The 23554-nt window shown below is 37.1% G+C and overlaps 1 protein-coding gene and 1 pseudogene across 1 annotated transcript in view; one reads left to right on the forward strand and one right to left on the reverse strand.

The window, feature by feature from the left end:
- The window catches only part of LOC102485309 (mitochondrial inner membrane protease subunit 2), a 1014188-nt gene that overhangs the window by 308501 nt on the left and 682133 nt on the right, over positions 1 to 23554 (forward strand). The gene's annotated exons all lie outside the window — the stretch shown is intronic.
- LOC102484887 (L-lactate dehydrogenase B chain pseudogene) lies at positions 8687 to 9685 on the reverse strand (annotated as a pseudogene).

Below are 23554 nucleotides of genomic sequence, written 5' to 3' on the forward strand. Positions count from 1 at the left end.
GCATGTGTACACAAAATCCTGAGAAGGGAATGGAGGAGAAGGATTGCAGCATGGTCAGCCCCGTAGTGGGGGTGGGGGGGTGATATCTTACTGTCTTTCTCTCTACTGAGCGCACATACCCTATAGAAAAAAACAACAAAAACTCCCTAAAACAAACAAACGAACAAAAAAAAACTGCTTGTGTTCTCAATTAGAAGACACTTAGTTGCAGGTTTTTTTTTTTTTTTTTTTTTTTTTATTAGAAATAGGCATACTAAGGGCCAGCGGATGGTGTGGTGGTTAAGGCACTAGACTTCCACATCACTAACCACAGTTCAAGTCCTGGACTTGGCAGCTTTGAAAACCACATCTGATACTTGTGTGTGTGTGCCCAAAAATCCCAGGAGGAGTATGGAGGAGAAGAGATTGTAGTGTGGCCATACCCATGTATCTCTCTGGTTAGCTCATGTGGCCCATGACAAAAACATAAAAAAAAAAAAAAAGAAAAAAGTGATGTTCTTTGTAGAAAACAATAAGGAATTGTGCTTGATTTGATTGTTGCACACTACATGTATGCTTTGAAAATTCATGTTGTGTCTTCCAAAGGTGTAAAACAATAAAATATAAATAATCATAAACTAGGAAAAGAAAAAGAAATATGCAGCAGACTATAACAAGTACCTATCGAAGAAAATTTCTAAATGTCTCAGCGTCAGGAAAAGCAGAACTTCTCTTAGCAGAACGGTTGTTGAGAATCTTTAATTAATCTCACTGCCCACCTCTAACTGTACTTCTGTTAAACTTCTTGAGAAATACTGTACCTGAACTCTATCTTGTTTTCTTATTTTTTTTACCTGTATTTCCTTAAAAATTAGTTATCTTAGTGTTGTGCTCTATGTATTTCTGTAAATGATAAAAAATTCTTTTAGAATATGGTAATAAATGAATGAAAAATAACAACCACACACAAAAGTGTTTAGATTTTTCACTGATTTTGCAGTGTAGTGAGTTGTTTTCTTACCTAGGCTCCCTGCTAGAGTGAAGACCGTGTCACTTATTTCATTATTGGGCAGAAATATCGAAGACGGTGCTTTGCATTAATAGTCTTCTCATGAATATTTTGTCATTAAGTAAACAGCTTTTACTGAGTCTAGATATCAGTGAGTATACAAATATGAATAAAATATGGTCTCTAGCCTCAAGAAATTGGTCAATAGTTTGGAGAGACACAAGGAAGACTGAATTAAGAGCTCTTATATCCTGTGGAAGTCTGGGGGGTGGGGGAGTGAATTCTGATTGGCGAAGGTATGGAGATGTTATTAGGTGGATTTGATCTGGAAGGATGAATAAAATTTTACCAGAGGAAGTCTGCCAAGGAACATTGAATTGAATTGCATGAGCATTTATCTGTAATTTTTGTATGATCCAGAATCACTTTCTTTCTCAAACTGCAAAGATTTCCCTTTAAGTTAGTGCTCTGAAATTTAGATAAGACCTTACTGATGTCATGATTCCATAGTCTTCCGTCCTCTCCAGCCCAAACTTTAGGGCCTTAGCCTTTGCAGTTGGTTGTGAAATAGTAACTTCTTTGCTTTATTTTCTGATCTTTTAAAACGTTTTTCTGTAGACCTTCTCAATTTCAATGAAATTTTTTTCAATGAAACAGTATTTAGAATTTTATAAATGATGATTTCTGGTTATATATATTTTTTTCAGTGTGTCCTACTTAAATGATCATGTGACTAAGGCTGTTTATTAGGCTATTCTAAAGACTTTTTATTTGCACCCAGACTGTCATTCCAGCCTTGTGTCTCTTTACTTCCTCCTTAAAAGCTACACTGATTCATGTCCTAGGGCAAGCTATTGCCTCCTCTGCACAACTCTTATATATTCCTACTGTCTATGCAAATTCTTTTCCATCCTTCATGATGCTCTCAGTCACTTAAGATGCACTTTTTGGCCCCTCAGCACAGTCACCCCATCCCTGTGGCTCATGACATATGCTCTCATCAGTCCTTATTTCACTGACTGCAGCATTAAGGTACATTTATCTCTCAACATTAAGGAGTTCCTAGGTGGCCAGGGCTGCGTTTTATTTAACTTTTTCCAATGTCTAGTAGAGGTAGCGTGTTTCTCTCCATATGCAGTTCTCTGTGCAACAATAAATATGCACAGTTTTTAGTATATCAGAAGCCCCTTGAACTTCCGTTGCTCACAGAACTCTTGTCATCATCGAGCTAGAGATTTCACATCAAACTTTGTAATAAGCATGTTAAATAAGGATCGTACTAGAAAGAGTCTCTGAGGAACCCTTGTTTAAGCTCCTTTTATTAAAGAAGTTCCTGTTTACAATTGCATTTAAAAAAATTCTCTTAATTAGCTATTCATGACCAATGTAAAATTAGGCAAACATTACATTAATTATTGTGAAGTTTCTGTAGATTTATTTGAAACTCTGAACCTATTTTATTTAAAATGATTTTGAGAAGCAGAGATTATATCCTACCAATTCTGAGTAAAGTTAGGCAAAGCCATTGCATTATTTATGGGATCTCAGAGGTTTCTAATCTTAATCTTTTTTAAAAAATTTAATAGGAAACTTGAACGGACATTTCTCGGTCTATAGACACCTCTTTAGAAAATTCAAATAGGTTAATCAGGATGTCATGTTTTCGTATAGACACCATAGACCTTTCCCCTTACAGGTGAGGTGCACTTAGGCATCTAAGGTTGTGCACCACACTTATTAATAGGAAAAATGCATTTCTATTTATTTTTGTATTCTGCTTATATCATTTTTTTTTTCACTGCAGAACTTGGTGCAAATTTACTCAATATCCCCGATTTTGCCTCACATAATTTTGCAAATCAGAAGAAATTTTCAGCATACTTTGGTAATTTACAGCAAGCTAGAAAGCAGGGACTGTTTGCAAATTCTCTAAGTAATTGTATTTAATTTTCACAAATGGTTCCTTGACTTTAAATTTCAATGGTGGTTATACACCTAGCGCTTTACTAATATTTTTACAAAGTTGGGCAGTATCTGAGAACCCAAGGTGAGATTATTTTATGATGAGGTCTTCCCCTTGTAAAATATAAGTAGACAAATAATTTTATTTTAGTGATTAAATTATTAAGTTTGGGGCATTTTTGGCTTTTTGAAAAAATGTCAGAATCCCTGAACCTATGCTGCTTTATCCAATTTATTTTTGATGATTGGAAATGTATCCTGCTGGCACGAATTATGGTAGGCAAAACTGTAGTTTAATTTTATACTCTATAATCCCTTGCTGCTCGAAGACTGGTATATGAACTATTAGCATCTGCAAACTGAGGATATTGAGAAATGTGAAATAGTTGGTCTTTCTTTAGACTGACTGAGCCATAATCTACATTTTAACAAAATCCTAAAGTGATTTACATGCTCACAAAGTTCAAGAAACCTTCCTCTAAGGCACACGTGCATTATGCATATTATGGAGGTATTAAAATTTAGGTTCTTTTTTACTCTTGTTGGTGTGCCTATCATGAGTATTAGTGTCACCTGGGAGCTTATTAGAAATCTAAAATCTTAGGTTCAATCCCTGATCTATTGAACCAACATCTACATTTTAACAAGATCCCCAGTCAATTTCTATAAAACTAAAAAACTTATAAGCATCTAGATTATATTATCATCCCGAAGCTAGCTGAATTTAAACTGCAGTTGAGAGTAATATGCAGTGGTATTCCTTTTTTCAAAATGCTTTCTTAGTAGTTTTAGCTATAACATGGCCTATTTAGTAAATATGGCTAGATCTATAAATACATAAGTCAAAAGGAGTCTACTTCCTTTATGACTGTCTTATACTTTCTGATGTTTAGTCTTGACTGCTACTCTCAAAACTCTTTATTGTGGTGGCCACTTCTTTGCTTCCCACTTTGTCTAATGAATACAGGGGAAAGGTTTTCCCTACCCATTATGATTTCCAGAGTAGTGTTCCACAAAATCATTTTACAGTTTCTCTTATGATAGCACTTCTCCATCTGTGCATTCCCATTCTCCCCAGCCTCATCCCTACTGCATGCTGTCCTTCTGGGCATTAACCCTCTTTCCTTGATGACAGCACTTCATTTGATTTTCTTCTTGGTTGCAATACCTGCTACCTTTTTAATTAGTGAAATGTGCAATACATCAGGTTTATAGTATTTTTGGCTCTATTGGAGTTTTTCTTCTTCATTCTTGCTGCCCTTAAGCAAAGTCATCATCATTTCAACTTTTCCACTTGTACGCTCTCTAAACTATTCTACATCTAAGAATCTTGAATTTCCATTCAAGTTTCCTTTTTATGAACTGCAACCTTTGATGCCATTTTCTCACTCCTGTCCTCTCTGTCTGAAGCTTGGCCTCATTTGCCTGTCAGTCAGCAGCTGTTAACAATGCCTTTACTAGCATTTTCAAAGGTTCATTTCTTTTTGGCTTTTCCTTATACTCATCCTCTAACACTGAACTGCCTCAGCCACCTGTTTGATCTACTTTTGTTTTCAGGCTATTAAGCTTTGCTTTGGGAAATTATGAAACCATGATGATTGAATCAAGTGAAATTTTTGCCTTTATACATCAGCTGGATGGTTCCTTGGGATGGGCTGTCTTTATGCGTTTCCTGTGCTGCCTGATCCCTTGTGTATCATTTCAGTTTCTCAGAAGTGGAGGGATAGTCTTTCCACACTGAGTGCTAAGGCTTTATGCTTTCAGGTTATATTTGCTGGTAGATTTCTAAACCATTGTGTTTTTATTTTATTACCCCTTTTTTCTAGTATAGTTATAATCTTTAAAAATTGGCACAATGCTGTGTCATAAATTTTATTATCATTCTTCAATGTGGATGGGTTTTTACCTTCTTGCAGACATAAACAACGTTAAGAAAGATTCTTGCGCCTGTTCTCATTTGTTGCTTTAAAATTGCTATGTGTGAAAAAGTGAAGAGGATGGTTAGACTTCTTTTCTAGTGGAATTATAGGACAAAGAAATACAATTCAGACATAATTTGTTCGATTATATTGAATAGCCAGGTGATGAACTGAATTTACAAAATAAAAGAACAATTCTTCAGTTTATGGGCAAAATATTTCTAAAAGTATTATTTGTGCAGTAAAAGGGCAGCTGTTTTATTAGATCGTTGTAAGTGTCCTCAGCATTGTGCTGGTAATGGGTGGGGTCATAGGAAGTAGAGGGTTTTTCATCTGACTCGAAAACCTTGTGTTACGCTGAGCAGAAGCTGATAATATACCTGAGTACCTGGAGATACAGTATGATATAAAATGCAAATCTGATCGTGAAACTTCCATTTTTACAACTTTAATGATGTCCTAATGAAATCCATACCTCTTAGAGTGGATTCCCTGGTCATGAGTAATCTGTCCCTGACCTGCCTTTCCAGTGTTCTCTTCTTCCACTATCATCTTCTTACCACATGCTCCTAGACTGAGGCGATTCTGAACTGCTCATTATTCCAGAATGTATCATTCCCTTTAATATAGTTCTTTAGTAGTCTGCCTCCTTGTTTCTCATGCTCTTTTCCCTATCTTTATAAAATTTCATCTTCATCTTTCAAGACCCACCTTAAGTGGGTCTCTTCTCTGCAGATATTGCTCACATTTTCTTACAAAGAATTAGTGTCTATATGGTCTTTTAACCACTTGCCAGCTCCTATTCAAACATTTAACCACAATGTTCTGCATTTTTTCCCCCTAATTTCTCTTTTTTTTACCTAGGTGGAGTATGTTAATTTCCATCTATTCATGAATTTCCCTAATTTTTCCTGATATTGACATTTAATTTCATTCCATTGTGGTCAGAGAACATATATTGTATTATTTTTATCCTTTAAATTTACTGAGGTTTGTTTTACGGTACAGCATATAGTCTATCCTGAAGAATGTTCCTGGTGTGCTTGAAAATAATGAATGGTCATTTGTTAACAGATGTCTGTTAGATTAGTTGGTTTGTTGTTTAAGTCACTTCTTTCCTTGCTGATCTTCTGTCTAGTTCTATCCATGGTGTTGCCCTCTGTGATTGTTGAATCGTCTATTTTTCTCTTGATTTCTGTCAGTATTTGCTCTATGTATTTCAGTGTACTGTTATTGACTCCATACATGTTTATAATTTTTACATTTTCCTGATGGACTCATCCTTTCATGATTATAAAATGTGCCTTGTTTTCTCTGAACTTAGAGGAGGAAAGAAAGGAACAGTCTTGATTTTTTTTTTTTTTGATTGCAAGAGGGCATGTGCACTTGCCAGAGAGTTGGGGGAGGGGGGTCTAGAAAGCTCTCCAGTGGAGTGAGTTCAGGTGCAATGCCCTCCTAAATTTCTCCATAGGGGTATGAGGAGTGTTCACTCATAGGCTTGGCATGTTTTTCAAGGTACCAGGGATGGGATTCCAACTGTGTTAAGCCACGTGGGATCCACTTCCCATACCACCAGGCTACATGACTAGCCCCTGTAGATTTTCTCATATAGATGTTTCTTCACCACATGCTATCTTCCCTTAGGTTTATTTGTTGTCTTTTTAAAAAATTATTATTTTAAAATGATTTTCACTAGTTTTACTAGAAACAAGAGCAGTAGAGCTTCTTATACTGTTGTGGCAGAAATTGATTTGTCATTTTTTTCCTATAATTTTTGTCCTTAATAGTCATGAGTCTCATAAGCTTTCTGAAGCTGTGTTTTTTTTTTTAAGTGTTTATTTGTCCAGTACCTAGCACAATGCTCAAAATACTGAAGGTCAGTGATTCTCAAACATTTATATTTTGGGCACAGTTTTGAATATCAAGAAGTTTGGCTATACATTTGAAAATATTAAAAATCTAAATACCATTAAATAACTTAGCAGCAATTATGAGCATTTATTGCTACAGTTTAACAGTGTTCCACAGTGATTATAAAAACAATCACAGTTGTCCTAACTTTCCTGTGTTGTGTTTTCAGTGGCTTGTCACTTTCAGAAGAAAGTGGTTTACTGCCCTCACTGGTTGGCCTTAACCACATGAATTGAATTTGTTTGTTCTGGTACTCATCGATATCAGTCCCATCCCTGGCTTGAAGCTCTGTCCCCCCATTTGTATAATACTTATATTTACAGTGTTATCCAGCATTGTTTCTGATAAACACAGACATAATAATATGTTTGCTTCATTTGATAAAAATAACTTTGGTCAGAAAGTATTGCACCTCTGTGAAGTTTAGTAAGTCTCCCGAGTATCTCTGTTAGATGGCGATAGTGTTTGTGGTGTTTGGCTCATATTGGGTAAATAAAAAGCTAAATTATGAAGTATATGAAGTAAAGACCCCCAAATTCCATGAAACCTTCCATGTAACCCAAGCTATAAGGCTTGTGACAATTTCTCCACTCAAACGTTTTTAATACCTGTATCCTGTGTATTTAATGGACCACAAAATTTTACTGCCTTTATCTTGCACAGGTTACTAAATTTCACTTTCTTCACTGTTTCTCCTCATTCAGTTTTCTTCTAAGCCTTTGGACACTTGCCACTAGTTTGTAGTAAGAGCCTCCTAATTCGTCTTTTTCTTTACCCTTTGCTTTTTAGAAGCCATCCTGTACTTTACTACCCAGACCCCAGTGTCCTAGAATACCAATTGGTCATGACATTTTCTTTATTGCTTGCCATAGATATTTTCTGGATGTTTGATATGTGCCAATTCCTGTTTTAGGTGCAATAGGTCAGTGGCAAATAAGCTAGGCAAGGTCACTGCCCCCTTGGGCTCTCTGTTCTGTGTTATAATAGACAGTAAACAAGTAAATAAAGGAGATTCTCACATTGTGATAAGTGCTATGGCAGTAATAAACACAATGATGGAGTAGCTTAAGGAGAACACCTCAGGTAGATGATGAGTGAAGAGCTCTCAGGAGATGTCATGTTAGCTAAGACACAAAAGATAAGATGAGTTAGTGTTGCAGAAACTGTATAAGACTTCATGCAGAAGAAATGCCAAGGGCAAAGTCCCAGAGAAAGACAAGAGCCTGGCATGCTTGTGAAACAAAAGGATGTCTGTAGGTAGAGTATAATGAAAGATGAGAATAATGATATGAAGACATACTAGAGAGAATGTCAGATCGTGTTGGGTCTTGCTAGGTTGTAGGAGGGAGTTCTGCTTTTATTCTAACAGCACTAGAGAGTCATTGATGATTTTAAGAGGAGTGAGATGAGTCTTGTTCTTAAAGGATAAATCTACTTTCTGTGTAGAGAATAGTTCAAATAGGCAAGAGGAGAAGAAAGAGGTTACTAAGGAGGTTGATATTTATACAAGATAAGTGACACTGGTAACTTATTCTACAACTGTGACATTAAAGATAGAAGTGGGTATATTCAAGATATATGCTGGAAGTGAAGTCAATGGACTTGATGCATTAAAAACCTGAAATGTTTCTTGTTTATATGCAGTATTATGAGCAAAATCCTTTGTCAAGGTCTTTGTAAATAGTCCTTTATATATATATATGTTTTTTCACACTATAAGAGTTAATTTTAATTGTTCAAGGATGCATATTGCAAGCATTAAACCAAGCATGGGCTTTGATTCTGTAGGCCCATATTCACATATTAATGAAAAAGCAAACTGTGATCCACATACCTAGATGGAAACTAAAGGCTCATGGTTAATCACATTGTAGTTTTTAAATTTCTACAGCCTGAAACTCAGTAGTCACAGGTCTTTCAGGTCTTTCTGGATGTCCCATAGCGTATCTGCACTCTTCTTGAGCTGAGCAACCTCGTTGTCCTTCAGCTTCTGGTTGATAACACTGGTTAATCCCCGAGCATTGAGGATAAGTGGAAGGCTCAGGAAGACTTCATTTTCGATGCCATACATCCCTTTCACCATGGTTGACACTGGATGAATTCTGGACAGATTTTTCAACATGGATTCAGTGAGATCAGCCATACTTAATCCAATCGCCCAGTTGGTATATCCTTTTAGCTTGATCACTTCATGAGCACTTTCAACAACCATCTTATGCACTTCCTTCCAATTTTTGCTGTCATTGTCCGTCCCCATTTCTGTATTCAGTTCCTGGAGAGAAACACCTGCCACATTCACTCCATTCCACACGGCCACACTTGAGTTGCCATGTTCTCTCAAAATGCATCCGTGGCAGCTGGTGGGGTGAATGCCAAGTTTTTCAGCCACGAGATAGCAAAATCTAGCAGAATCCAGATTACACCCATTTGCAATCACATGGTGCTTGGGCAAGCCACTTAGTTTCCAGGTAACATAAGTGAGAATGTCCACTGGATTGGAAACCACAATTATGATGCAGTCAGGGCTGTACTTGACAATCTGGGGAACAATGAATTTGAAGACATTAATGTTTCTTTGCACCAGGTTGAGACAACTCTCCCCCTCCTGTTGACGAACACCAGCAGTCATCACCACGATCTTAGAGTTGGCTGTCACAGAGTAATCTTTATCTGCCACAGTTTTAGGTGTCTGAAGAAATACGCTTTCGTGCTGCAGATCCATCATTTCTCCTTTGAACTTATTTTCCAAAACATCCACCAGGGCATGAGTCAGAGACTTTCCCAGAATGCTGATCGCACACACCATACCAACTTGTCCAACACCCACTCCAGTGATCTTATTGTTGGGGACCTTTGCCTCTTCTTCTGCAACTGGAGCAATGAGTTTATCCTTAAGATTTCCCATTGTGCACAGGGCAGAGAAAGCTCTCGAGATGGCTGGAACAGTCGAGCAAGGAGGACAATGTCAGCTATGTGCTTCTCCACCCGCGCAGGATCTGGGGCCTTTTTATATTTAGGTTTATTGTCTTTTATGTCTCAAGGTACACTTTGTTCTTCAAGTGAACGAGCCTATAATATATTAGTTAAAAGCACGTGTTCTGCTGGACTTCCAGAGCTCAGAAGCTGGCTTTTTTTCCTTTTGTGATGAGAGGTCAGGTGTGTGTGTGTGTGTGTGTGTGTGTGCACGCGCGCCTTAGTTTTCTCATCTGTAAAACAGAGACAATAATATTTTGGGGTCATAGAGTTATTCAGAATAAATGGGTTCTTCTATAGAAAGTATTTAGAAAATATCTGGTATTCAACATTCAGTGGATTAACATATTTGTTTCCTAGGACTGCTGTAACAAAATACCAAAGACTGGATGGTTTAAAACAATAGATATTTCCTCATAGTGCTGGAGGCCAGAAGTCTGCACTCCAAGAGTCAGTAGGGTTCGTTCTTTCTGGAAGCTCTGGGAAGCAATTATTTCATGTCACTTTCGTAGCTTCTGGTGACTGTTGATAACCATTGGTGGCCTTTGGCTTGTAGAATTAGTTCTCTAGTCTCTTCTTCCATATTCACGTGGCCTTCTGGTTTGTGTTCCTGTTTTCCTCTCATCTAGTGATTTATCTTTGGATTTAGGGCTTTATCTTTTTTTTAATTTTTTTCTTTCATTTATTTATTTTTACATTTTTCCACAAACATTTACTTTACATAGGAAAAAATTTTAGCTCATACTCCATAATTCTTGACAGTTTACAAACAACTTTCAAAATTTCAAAATACTGAATTTTAAAGATAATGTTCAAAATACGTCTTATAATTTTGTATAATTTTATAACTCTATAACAACAGAAGCAGTATGGTTTCAAATATATATATATATATATTTTTTTTTTTTTAGGGCTTTATCTTAATTCAGGATACTCTCAAGATACTTAATTACAAATGTAATTACAAAGATACTTTTTTTTTAAAATCAAGTTTCATTTACAGTTTCTAGGGATTCAGATAAGTAGATATCATTTTGCTGGGAGGTCGTCATTCTGCTCACTACAGAAAGTTATTATTTTTTAATCTGCCTATGACTGTACTTAGTTCTAAGTTTGTTCTCATTCCGATGTTTTGTAAATCCTACCAATTCTGAAAGTCTGGCTTAGCCCTGTCCATCTCCATAAAAGAGTCTCTGATGTATAATATTTGTCTGCAAGTAAAGTAAAATGCAGCCATATTTTTGAAAATCTGTAATTATAAAAACAGCAAAAAAGACGTGCTTCCAATCCCTTACTGATGTTCCTTGCTTTTTATTGATTACTCAGGCAGTGCAAATTCTCATCTGTGTCTCAAGTCTCTCTCTTTCTCTCTCCTTTTTTTAGTTTTAAGAATTATTTATTTATTTAATTTTCTTTGTTATTATTTATTTTTTAATTTTACCAGAGAGAGAAAAAGAAAGTGAGAAAGCAAGCCTCCAGGTTTGGGACTTGAATCATGGTTGGCCATGTGTAAGTCCAGTGCCTTAACCACCACCCCACCTGCCGACCCCCTTGTTTCAAGTCTTAAGGGTTAGGAAAAAATATTTCATTCTCATAGAAACTTGTTGCAATGATTCATAAACCATCAGAAATGAATATGTTTAGGTCTGTTAAGACTAAAATATCTTTTTTTTTTTTAAAAGAGATTTTTGCTATATGTTCACCAGAAAATCCCACAGGGGATGGCCATGCTGGGATCCCTTCACCTCCATTATCCTCTCAGGACTTGGGGCACACATGCCTGAATTGAGTTTCAAGTCACTGGGCTCAGGACTTGAACTGTGGTCACCCATTTGAGGGTCCAGTGAAGTAATCATTATGCCATCTGTTAGTCCCATGAAGACCAAGATATCTTGAAGGTTGGGCTGGTGTACAGTTTTAACTCATTTTTGGTGCAAGTTAGACATAAATTCTAAGGCAATAGTTTTGATCACAGAAAGCCTGGAGTATTCATATATGTAAGAAAGACAGAACAAGAACAATGTGTGTCAGATAGAAAATTATAAAATATGTGGGACCAGCAGTTGGCATAATGGCTATGTTGCTAGACCCCCATGTAGTCGACTGCAGCTCAAGTCCCAGACCCGGTGACTTAAACTCACATTGGTCGCATGTGTGTGCGTGCCCAAGATTCCAAGAGGAGAAGGGATCATGGCGTGGCCATCCCTCCGGGGGTGATTTCTCGCTTTCTGTCTCTCTGTCTCTCTCTGTCTTTCTGGTGAGCACACACGCCCTGTAGCAAAAACCTCTCAAAAAATAAATAAATAAATAAATAAAGAGACCAGCAGTTAGCGTAATGGCTAAGTTGCTGGACTCCCAAGTAGTTGATCACAGTTCGATTCCCAGACCCGATGGCTTAAACTCACGCCGGGCGCGTGTGCGCCCGTGCCCAAGATCCCGAGAGGAGAATGAAGGAGAAGGGATTGCGGTGTGGCCATCCCCCCTGGGGGGGTGATTTCTCACTTTCTGTTTCTCTGTCTCTCTGTCTGTCTGGTGAGTGCACGCGCCCTATAGCAAAAACCTCTCCAAAAAAAAAAAAGAAAGAAAAGAAAATTATAAAGTATGTTATTAATACATGACCATACTTTATTAGGTTTTCCTTTTTTATCCTCACATTCTTATCTTAAGATTAAAAGGCCATCATCAGTTGGTGATTTAATACAAATTATGTATAAATCATGCCTTATTACTGATCTTCACACCTGAGGTGCATATCTCCCATGACTATGTATACGCCTAGACCTAAAATTGGAATGATGTTTGCTGGAGCATTAACAATAGTTATCTCTGAATGGTAGAATTTCTGTTATTTATTTATTTATTTATTGCACTAAAATTGTGTCATTTTATAAAAACGTTACTTTGTGACAGGGGAAAGAAATAAAGAAAGTTAGAGTCCCCAGGCTAGTTTACTCCCACTGAATGAACAGGCTTATATATTTACCCATGCTCTACGCAAAAAACATAATTTTCTCTATAAGCCACAGTATAGAAAATGTTGGGAAGCACTGTACAATATATATGTTAAAATTTGTGTTGCTTTGTGGATATTTTATCGACACACACACCAGACTGAATAAGATCTATTTGACATTTTAAAAGTAGAGTTTTTATTATGATATTTTCACTAGAATTATTTGCTGTTCTTTAATTATTTTGGAGTGTAGAGTATTTGTGAGAAGTAACTCTAGTATAAAAATACTATGAGGGAACAATAGTTGTGGTCAAAAGCCATTAGGAATTCAATCTAGAGCATAAACTTCCTTTTTAATAAGCTAATTCCCCTTGGAAATATTTAAGTTCGTTGGAAGAACTGATGATAGATGAATGCTTTGCAGTTTGCCAAAGAAGAAACATTTGGGTCAAGCCCAGGTCTCATTAGAGTGCCTCCCTGTTAGTGGGCAGTGAGATCTTACTGACTTACAGGCACTCACCTATATGCCTTAAGTCCTTGTAAGCAGACCTGTTGGCACCTTCATGGTATTCTTATGAATATGCACAGTACAATTGCATTTTTTCAAAACATGAAATAATTCAAATAGACTGGAAACTTGCCAACTTCAATTTTGACACATCTCAGGATTAGAATGTTAATGTAAATGAAGAGGCAGAGTTGCACCTTGGTGCTACTGCTCTGGGCTTGGGGACTGGGAGATGTCAAGTAGACGGAGCTGTAAATGATCAAGTGTGAGTGCTTGACATACTGATGGGGAATGCTGGTATCTTTTCATGTCTGTACTCTGTTAATTCTCTAAACCAGTATGGTGTTAGTCTTTCTGTGGGGAATAGCAAGAAAAACTATTCTGTCTTCCCTACTCCTGGGACATGTGCCTATTTGCTTAAAGACTGGTCTTTGAATTTAGGATTGCAAAACAGTTGTTCAGAAAACAACCACAGCAGTAGACTTCAGAAAACCTTTCTCTCTATTGAGATATTACTGGATTGGTGATTGTGTCTGTTTGTTAATTGCAATAAAGCTGCTATTGTAATTTAAAATGCTTGTTAAGAACAGTCCAACAGTCCTCTGAGGGACAATAGATAACCTGCTATGTGTCTTGCTAGGGAACTGGTAATTATTTTACTGTAAATGAATCTAACAATAGCCTATCAGAAAATCACAAGAGGGACAGGCTGTGAGGGAAGAATGTTAAAGTCGAGGCTCTTCTTTATTGGCTACATTCATCAGCCCAAATTACTGGCAATAAGATTTTTAGAGAGGTTCAAGTAAAGTAAAATAATTAAGATTCTCTTCAGTTACAGTTAAAAAAAAATTCTTAGTATGAGTGCATCTTATTTAAGACTCATCTCATTTCCTTCCAATGGAAGTTTTAATGTTCCATATTATGTAGTAACTATTTTTCCCCCAAAAGGTGATCCTACCAGATTAGAAACTTGTAAGTTTTTCCTGTAGGGATTACTTTCTTATTATTACTATTCCCATTTTGGAGCTAGTAATATATTATATTTTGACTTAAACTGATTCTTTTTTTCTTTTCTGAGGGAAAGGGGTAAATAAATAATTTGGGTGTAAATAATAGTTTGTGTTGAAAATTGTCAAGTGTGTACACACACACACATACATGTATATTTATATATATATAGACACCACACACACATATATATGTACATGTATATATACATGTACATATATATAGACACCACACATATTTGTATCAAACTCCATTTCACATAAAGATATATGTATACAAAGTAGAGCTTGATATAAATCAAACTGATGGCATTCTCCCAGCATTAGGATCAAATATACTTTTAAATACTCTTTCCATTCCTTCTCTCTATGCCTCCTATGTACACATGATTATTTCTATTATTTCTGTGTATCTGTATGGTATTGACTGTGTTTTACCTCAGCCTTGGCCCTTAACCCCCTGTTCCTAACCCCACGCTTCTGTGTGTACACAACTACTGCCCTTCCAGATCCCGCTCCCTCACAGGATAGAATGAATGTCTCTTGTCTCTGAGGCCCCACAACAATGTACCTGCACCTCCCTATGTTTTCAGAGTAAAATCTTACATGCTCTATTCATGATGACCCACATCTATGGTAAGATAGGCTCTTCTTTCCCTTACTGCTTTCTATACAGATTTATCACTGTATTATGCTTAGTTTACCAGACTTTCCCTATTATGCAGTGAGCTCATACTAAGCTCCTTAATATGTCAAATAAGGATAGCCATGATCTGACTCTTACATTTCTGGCTTGCATCCTAAATTCTCACTACATTTTGCCTTATGTTCCTTGCATTGCTGAGCTATTTTTATTTCACTACAAGGCTTCTGATGTTTTTGATTCTGGACTTTGCTCAAGGTGTTCCTTCTATTAGCAAAGTACTTTCTAGTCGTCTTCCAACTGTAGCTAATATCTGATAACCTAGCTAATATTATCACCTCCAGATCAATTAGCTAATCCCTTAAGTTTCAGTGCATCTTACTGCATACTTTTCAATTTACTCTGAGGTGATCTTTCTACTGGACAAAAATTATCTATTTTATTATTGTACCCTTAACATCTAACATTGTAATTGGCACACAGTAGGTTTCCAATTAGCATTTGGATGAGTATATGGAAGAAAAAAGGCTAAGAATATTCCATAGGCCATCTGAAGGGCAGAAGTAAGAATCTTGGAGAAAAATCAAGACGGGAGTCATGGGGCAATGATTTCAACATTAGATGAGTCTGTGGGGATGAGAGCTAGAAGTGTAACTGTTGTTGAAGGCCTATATTAATTCTGCATAAGTATCTGTTTAGGCACGAGAGATTTTTACTGGAGGGAAAGACTACACTCTGAAGTTCAGGTAGGTGGTTATTGGGAATGGTTTTAAAGGAATAGTCTGGGTTTTATCTTTAGTTATGATTCAGAGGTACCCAGGGTTTTGAGGCAGGATAACACTAGGAAATCAGATGGAAACACAATCTTGAAGGCTTCCTAGGGAGCTGAGGTGTAAGAGAAATGGCCACAGGACAGGTATACAGAAGCTTGGCTAGAATGGTTAAATCAGTGCAAGAAGATGACTGAGCAGATGAGAAGCTAACTTATCAGTCTCTGTTTTTGTGCCAACGACCAGGATTGGTGCTGCAGTTTGGGGTGCATGTCCAAAGGGGAGGGCTCATTGTGTCCAGTCGAAAGAGTCGCAGGTGGACATGTAGGATAGACCTTAGTGAACCTGACTATGCCCTTGCAACTTTTGTTCACTTTTCTTCTCTATTACCATTTCAAAATGTTTACAATAATCATCCAATCATTTGTATCAGCCATTCATTGCTTAGTTCAGGACACCTATTATGTGCTAAATATTATATAAGATCTTGGGATTAAAATGTTGGGTAAGATATAATGGTTTCTTATAGGGCTCAGCTAGTGAAGTGAATGTATAATAATCAGGTAATTGGAGATACGATTGATTAGTAAAGGGGCAGTGCTTAGTACCTTGTGAGATTATACGGATAGTTATTTCATTTACTCTGGGGAATCAGGAAAGGTTTGCATTAGACATGATGTTTAAGCTGTGATCCAAGGAATGAGGAATTTTCTAGAAAAAAACAAGGTGGAGAATATATAGTGACATCAATGCAAGCAAAATCTGAAGAGGGATAAGGTGAGATCTAGTAGAAATCCTATGTGGTTAGATGGGGATGTTTATACACAATAACCATGAAGAGAGAGTAGTAAGCCTTATCTTAAAGACTATGGGAAGCCACATTAAAAATTATAGGTCTTTTTCAAAAGATATAGGAAATCACTGGAAAGCTTCAACATCACCATGTTTATGTTGTAAAATATTTTGTCCATATGTTGGGAAACAGACTGAATGGGACAAACCTAGAAATGGAATGTTTGTCAGATTAGAAAGCTATTCATAGTCCATCATGAGATAATACTGGTCTAGATGAGGGTGGTAGTAGGGTTGAAGAGAAGTGGATCAACTAGAAAGATGTATAGAAATACAATAAATAGACTTTGGTCAGTTGATTAGATGTGCTGAGAGAGAGGAAAACAAGTGTAAGAATGACTCGTTTGACTTTGTACATGAATAACATGCTTGATATTGTGCCATTTTTTCCTCCATGGATATATTTTGGGTAGGCATTTGTACTAAGAGCCCTCATGGGTGTCCAAATGGACACTGACTAGATGGGCCTGATTTGGACTCCTAGCAGATATATATGTGGTTGTAATTACCTTAGGCCCACGGTTTTCAAACTGTGGTTCCTGAACCTGCAACATCAGTATCAATTGGGAATTTAGATGTAAAAATTTGGAAGCCCTAAACACAGACCTTCTATAATTTTTGGATTTTGCTTGTATGTACTAAAATGGTATCTCTAAAAAGAGCACTTATCTTACATGAACCATTTTTTAAAAAAAAAAAACTTAAAGTACTGTATAGTTTGGGACTATGTAATTCAAACTTTAAATAAAGTGAACTGTTTTTTTTTTTTTTTTGGAAGTTTATTTCTTCTGAAAGAGAGACAGATGACACAGGGACAGATATCTCCAATAGGGACTTTATACCATTATCTACCTCAGTCTCAGCCAGCCTGGATTGTGGACATGTACACCCAACATGCTCTATACCTACCTCTCTCTTGTAGGTATAGTGTAGCACCTATGCATCACACAGCCCTGTATCAGAAACCCTTAAATGTGGTATCTAACAGTCTGTGCTAAAGGCTTTGGCATGATTCTGATATACGTTTAAGCCTGAAAACTACTGGCCAAGGCAGTTAAAGGTAGAATGAGGAACAAAAGAAGACATAGAGTCTATTTGTGTTATTTCACTCCAAAAGCAATGTTAGTTTATGATGAACTTTATGCTTTTCTGTGTTTGGGCATGTCAGGGGAGAATGTGAGTCTTGGCAGTAGTTATGTTGTCTTGAGATTGTACTTAAAGTTTTTAAAAACTGTTGATGTCATGCGTGCTTTTTAGAGATACGCTTTTAGTACATGTAAGTGAAATCAAACAGTTACAGCATTTTTCCTCAGTCCTCTAAAAAGACATAAGTAAGAAAATAAATAGATAAATACTTATGTTTTCTTTAGATGGAGATCTTTCCAGGTAAAACTTACAGTCCATAAGTTATTGAAATATAGGTATTATGCAGATGTTATTTCTATTAAACTAAAACTTCTTTCTAAAGGGTAGGGTGCTAATTTGGTAATTTATTTAAAGTTAGTTTTGACAGTTAATTTGCTCACATAATATAAGGTTTCTTCTCTTGTGTTTCATTTTCTTAAAAAGATATTTTCCTATTATAATGAACTCTGATAAATATATGAGATAATTGATGGACTACATCTGCATAAAGAGAAAATTCAACTTGCTAAATACAATACTCATGACAAATGGGATGCATTTAGACTCTTGGGTCTTCAGATTGCATTCTGTCACTGTGCTCAGGAGTAATATTGAACATTGTGAAAAAAAGAAAAGCAGATTAGTAGGACTGGTTTCTTTAAGGCAACAATGAAGTTTATTTGTCATAATGGGAGACAGGTAATGACAATTTTCACATAATGGAATCTACTATAGTACATTCATTTGACACATTCTCTTTGAATTAGTTTTGTGTTTTTAGTTTTTTTAGATAAAATATGAGCTGGCTTCTTCCTTTCTCTATTTAAATGAGTAGCAACATTGTAGGCATTAAAGAAAACAAAAGGGTGATTTTCACATTAGTGGGGGAGATACAGACACACACACAGACAGTACAGTAGGAACAGGGGTTGCACAGGTTGATAATATTTAAGAACCAAATAATTGTGCCTGAGCGGAATCTGGAGGGAAAGGAAGAATTAGCCAATAGAGAAGTATTTCTTTTTATTTATTAAAAAAATTATTTCCTTTATTTATCATTTTTATTTTCATTTTGACCAGAGAGAGGAGAGAGAATGAACAAGAAAGGAAGTTGCTAGGTCAAACTATCGTCAGCCATGTGGGAGTCCAGTGACCCTAATCACCACACCACTTGCCAGCCAGCTTCCCTTGAGTAGAGCAGGTAACCAATGATAGTGCAGCTCATGTGAATTTTTAACTGGACTTTTATTATACACTTTAGGAAAGTATTTCTATATGGTGAATTTGTTTTCCATAGTCTTCTTTCAGATAGGATAGTGGGGTTTCTTTCAGGTAGGATAATAGGCTTAAACTTATAATTCTATATTTTGGTAATCTCATTTCATAATTTGTCACCTCTTTCATTATGAGACCAATGGCTAGTATTTTTTTCTTCTTTTGGATTTTGCCATGGGGCTTGTGAGCTCACTGACAGAAAAGGAAAGTAAGGAGCACTCTCTCAGAGGGATGGCCATACTGCAATTCCTTCTCTATTCTCCTTTTGGGATTTTGGGTACTCATGCATGAGCCTGGTGTGTTTTTCAAACTGCCGGGTCTGGGACTCAAACTCCTGGCCATAGGAGATGCAGCCACCTCAACCAGCATACCATTAGCTAGTCTGGCTAGTATTTTTTTCAAACTGTAGTACATGTTACCATTAGTTAAAATTTATATTTGACATCATATGCAAAGAGAAAAAATTATATTCATTGTATTACATAATATTGGGTTGTCGGAAAAGTCATAACATATTGTATCATGACTTTTCTGACAACGCAGTAATTATTTAAAAATCCTTTTGCACGAGTATATCTTTTTATCCTTAAACTATTGTATAAGATAAAACAAGTGACACTTTCTCTGAAGAAAGAGACCATAGGATATATCAAACACATAGTTTTGCTTTTTGCTTTTTAATTTTACAAATCTTTGCACAGTGCATATTTTGTGAGTTGATATGTACTCTATTGAGCTTAAAAATACTGAAGCCAGCAGGTGACTTGGTAGTTTAGGCACTGGACTCCTATATGCCCAAGTCCCAGACCTAGTGGTTTGGAAATAACACTGGGAGCAAGTGCATGTGTGTGTGCTCAAAATCCTGAGAGAAGAATGGATGAGAAGGGATTGTCGTATGGCCATCCCTGCAATGGGTGATTTCTCACGTTCCCTCTCTTTCTCTTTGTCTCTCTCTGTCCATGGTAAGCACATACATCCTATAGCAAAACCCTAATATGTGCCCTATAGCAAAACAAACAAAATTTTTCCCATTTGTTCAGTTTTTGCCTATGAATTTTTTCCCCTAGATTGTCATCTGTCTTTCTGTCTCTCTTTCTCTTCAGTTTGCAAAAGGGCTCGTGTGCTTGGTGGGGAGAGGGTAGGGAGAGAGAGAGAAAGAGAGAAAAATCACCCCCAGGGTTGATGTTTTACCACATTCCCTTCTCTTTCATTCTTTCAGGATTTGGGTCATGCTTATACATGTTTTTTAAGCTCCCAGATTTGGGACTTGAACCACACAGTAGACTGTGGGATTCAGCTGCCTTTACCACCATGCCACTGGCTGGCCCCTCGATTGCATTTCTTAATGCTTATTTAAATAGTTTTTGGGGACCAGCAGTTGGCATAATGGCTACATTGCTGGACTCCCATGTAGTCAACTGAGGTTTGGTCTGGATCCGGTGGCTTGAACTCATGCCGGCGCATGTGAGTGTGTGCCTAAGGTCCTGAGAGGAGAATGGAGGAGAAGGGATTGCGATGTGGCCATTCCCCCGGGGGCTGATTTCTCGCTTTCTGTCTGTGTCTCTCTTTCTGGTGAGCGCATCCACTTTATAGCAAAAACCTCCCCCTCTCCCTCCAAAAAATAAATCGTTTTGAATGTGATAATATAGTATAATAATACAAAAATATGAAAAAGATTAATATTTGTTGTGACAAGGAAATTAATCATATATAAGTATTTTTTGAATGGGCAGATGCTACTTTTGACTTAAATTTTACATTGAAACTCCCATTATCTCATAAACTGCACTGCCACATAATCAAATTTTGACTAGGTGTGTGATTTTAGACACCGACAGCTTTGCATAGGTAGAGGTGGCGCAGTGAGATCCTGGGGTTCTCTCTTCCACTATAGTCCTTACCTTTGTACTCTGTCACTGGTCTTTGCTCTACCTACTTTAGAAGCAATAAAGAAGGAGCAAAATTTAGAGATGCTTCCAAGCTGTCAAAGACTAGCAAAGATAACAGTGTGTATAGAAATGTGGAAGCCTTACTCATATTTATACCCTAAGGGTAGTTTTTCATTTTTGTTTTTAGTCAAGGTTGAATTTTTGAAACTAGCAAGTTTATGTTTTTGCCATTGTGTTATCCCAATGCTACCACCACTAAGCTAAAATCTGTTACTGGAAGCCTGCCCTTGGCAAAATGGTGAAATAGGTGAAATTTGTCTTAGACATCTGCTACCTTTATTTTCTAACTCTGCCAGCTCCCAGACACCTAATAATCTTGAATTCTTCCTGCCTAGGGGCTTTAACACAATGTTAGTGGTTGGTTGCATCCCAATACCCTATCTCTTTGAGGGATATCAGATTTTTCAAGGGAGAATATTGTGGGGAAACAATTCATAACACATATCAAAAAATCTTTAATGGTAGAATTTAAAACATCATGGTGGTAGGGGTTGATGAGTGAGAAAATTGGGAGCAGAGATCTTATTCTGAAGCAAATGTATGTAAGTGACTGCTTCCTATACTCTTTTTTGCAAAGCCAGAGTTAGTAATAATTTCTACCAATTAAAAAAAAAAACCTTGAATTACCATACTTGAATAGATAATGTTGGCATAAGTGGGGCAGTATTTACTTATTCTTTTTTCATGAAGATACTCCATAAGTGAAGAACTGAGACTATTTTTATATAATACAATGGCTCATGAACTCATAGACATAAGGGAATCCTTTTTTTCTTTAAGCATTTCATTTTGTGGTCTATCTTAGAATCATATTTTAATGAACCAGCCAACACCTTTGTGGGTGATAATATTCTATATATATATATATAAATGTATGTATATGTGTGTGTGTATGTAGTCATCTAAAAGCTTGTGCAAGAAATGGGGGTGGGGGGAGAGGAGAAGAAATGTCGCCCTTATGAAGCCTGTTAAAGACTGGGTTAAAGAGATAGCTCAAGGTTAAGAGTCTCCTGCTAAGAAGTTGCCCAGTAAATCAGTGAGAGAATTGAAAGAAGAACATCTGATCTTTTGGCCTCTTAGAGCATAGAGTCACTCTTTTCTCTGAGGCCATGTTTGTAATCATAGTAAATGACCTCAGAAGATCAGTGTTCTTAGCAATGAAGCAGATGGCATGATTCTGTCATCACCCTGCAGCCATAGTGCTGACCAACTGGGATATGAATGTTAAATAATAACAAATTAGAGTATGTTTAAAAATGGCATTGAATATAGCTCAGTAATTTATATTTTCAAAGGACTTCACAATTATTTTTAATACTCAATCTAAAATCCCTCTAATCAAAATCACTGTTTTATTCCAGTGTGTTTAAAAACAATGCCCATCTGGAAGGCCAGCAGTTACTTGGTAGTAAAATGTGATGTACTGCATGGAGAGGTTCTGGGTTTGTGTCCAGGACCTGAGTTTAGTAGGCATGTACCTACTCATGATCTGGGGCTGGATCACAGCATCAAGGTCCTGTTGGGATTGTTTCTCTCTCTCTTCCCCCCCCTCCTTTATTTTTGTAGTTCATAGAATATGTTGGGATTGTTTCTCTCTCTCTTCCCCCCCCCTTTATTTTTGTAGCTCATAGAATAAATAGACTTAAAAAAAAAAAAGAAAACAATGCCTGTCTGGTGGGACTGTATGACAGTTTATATTTAGAAGGAAGGTCATCACCTCCACCAAAGAGTAAGGTCCTTCTTTTAGTCTATTTGTTGCTACTAACAAATACCTGAAATGGAATAAGTTTCAAGAATAGAGGCTTATTCAGCTCATGGTGTGGAGGAGTAAGGTTCAGGGGCCACATCTGGTGAGGGTCTTCTTGCTGGTGCATAACACAGGTGAGCACAAAAGCAAGTATCATCTATGTCCGTGTGTCTCTTACGGGCTCATTTCCTCTCCTTCTCAACACACAGGAGTCAGTCATGGGGGAGGACATCCCAGTAGAATTATCTTAATTCTAGTCTCCCAGGAAAGGCCTCACCTTTCAATATCATAGGCTAAATTTATCACCCTCTTAATCCCATTATAACTAAATCTAAATACATACATTTTGGAGAAGCTCTTCCAGACCACAGCAATCTTGGAAGTTTGTAGAAATAGAGCGGGTTAATACTAAAAGGAAACTTGGAGGCTGGGAGGAAATTAATTTGTAATTGTGACCTTCAGACCAAAGCCATATCAAAAATCATCCGGATAACATGATATTAAGGCAGTTAAGGTAGCCACTGGGGGAAACAAGCCTACTAGATCATTGGAAAGCCAAAGACTGGACATCTGAGACTTGACTCTGCTTTCTCTGGAAGAGGCTGTGACCTTCATTATACGGAATTTGATTCAAGAAGTAGGAGAGCTGATATTTGTAAACATTCCTTTAAATGGAATCATGTCTATTGTAATGTAAGTTCCTTCTAGATAAATAATTATTTTTTTTGGAGAGATTTTTTCACTGTACGGCGCGTGCGCTCGCCAGACAGACAGAGAGAGACATAGAGACAGAAAGCGAGAAATCACGCCCCAAGGGGGATGGTCACGCCGCAATCCCTTCTCCTCCATTCTCCTCTCGGGATCTTGGGCACGCACGCACACGCGCCCAGCGTGAGTTTTAAGCCACCGGGTCCGGGACACGAACCGCGGTCGACTACGTGGGAGTCCAGCGACATAGCCATTACGCTAACT

The sequence above is a fragment of the Tupaia chinensis genome, unplaced genomic scaffold, assembly GCF_000334495.1.
Source record: "Tupaia chinensis unplaced genomic scaffold, TupChi_1.0 Scaffold000262_1, whole genome shotgun sequence".
NCBI classification, from domain to species: Eukaryota; Metazoa; Chordata; class Mammalia; order Scandentia; family Tupaiidae; genus Tupaia; species Tupaia belangeri.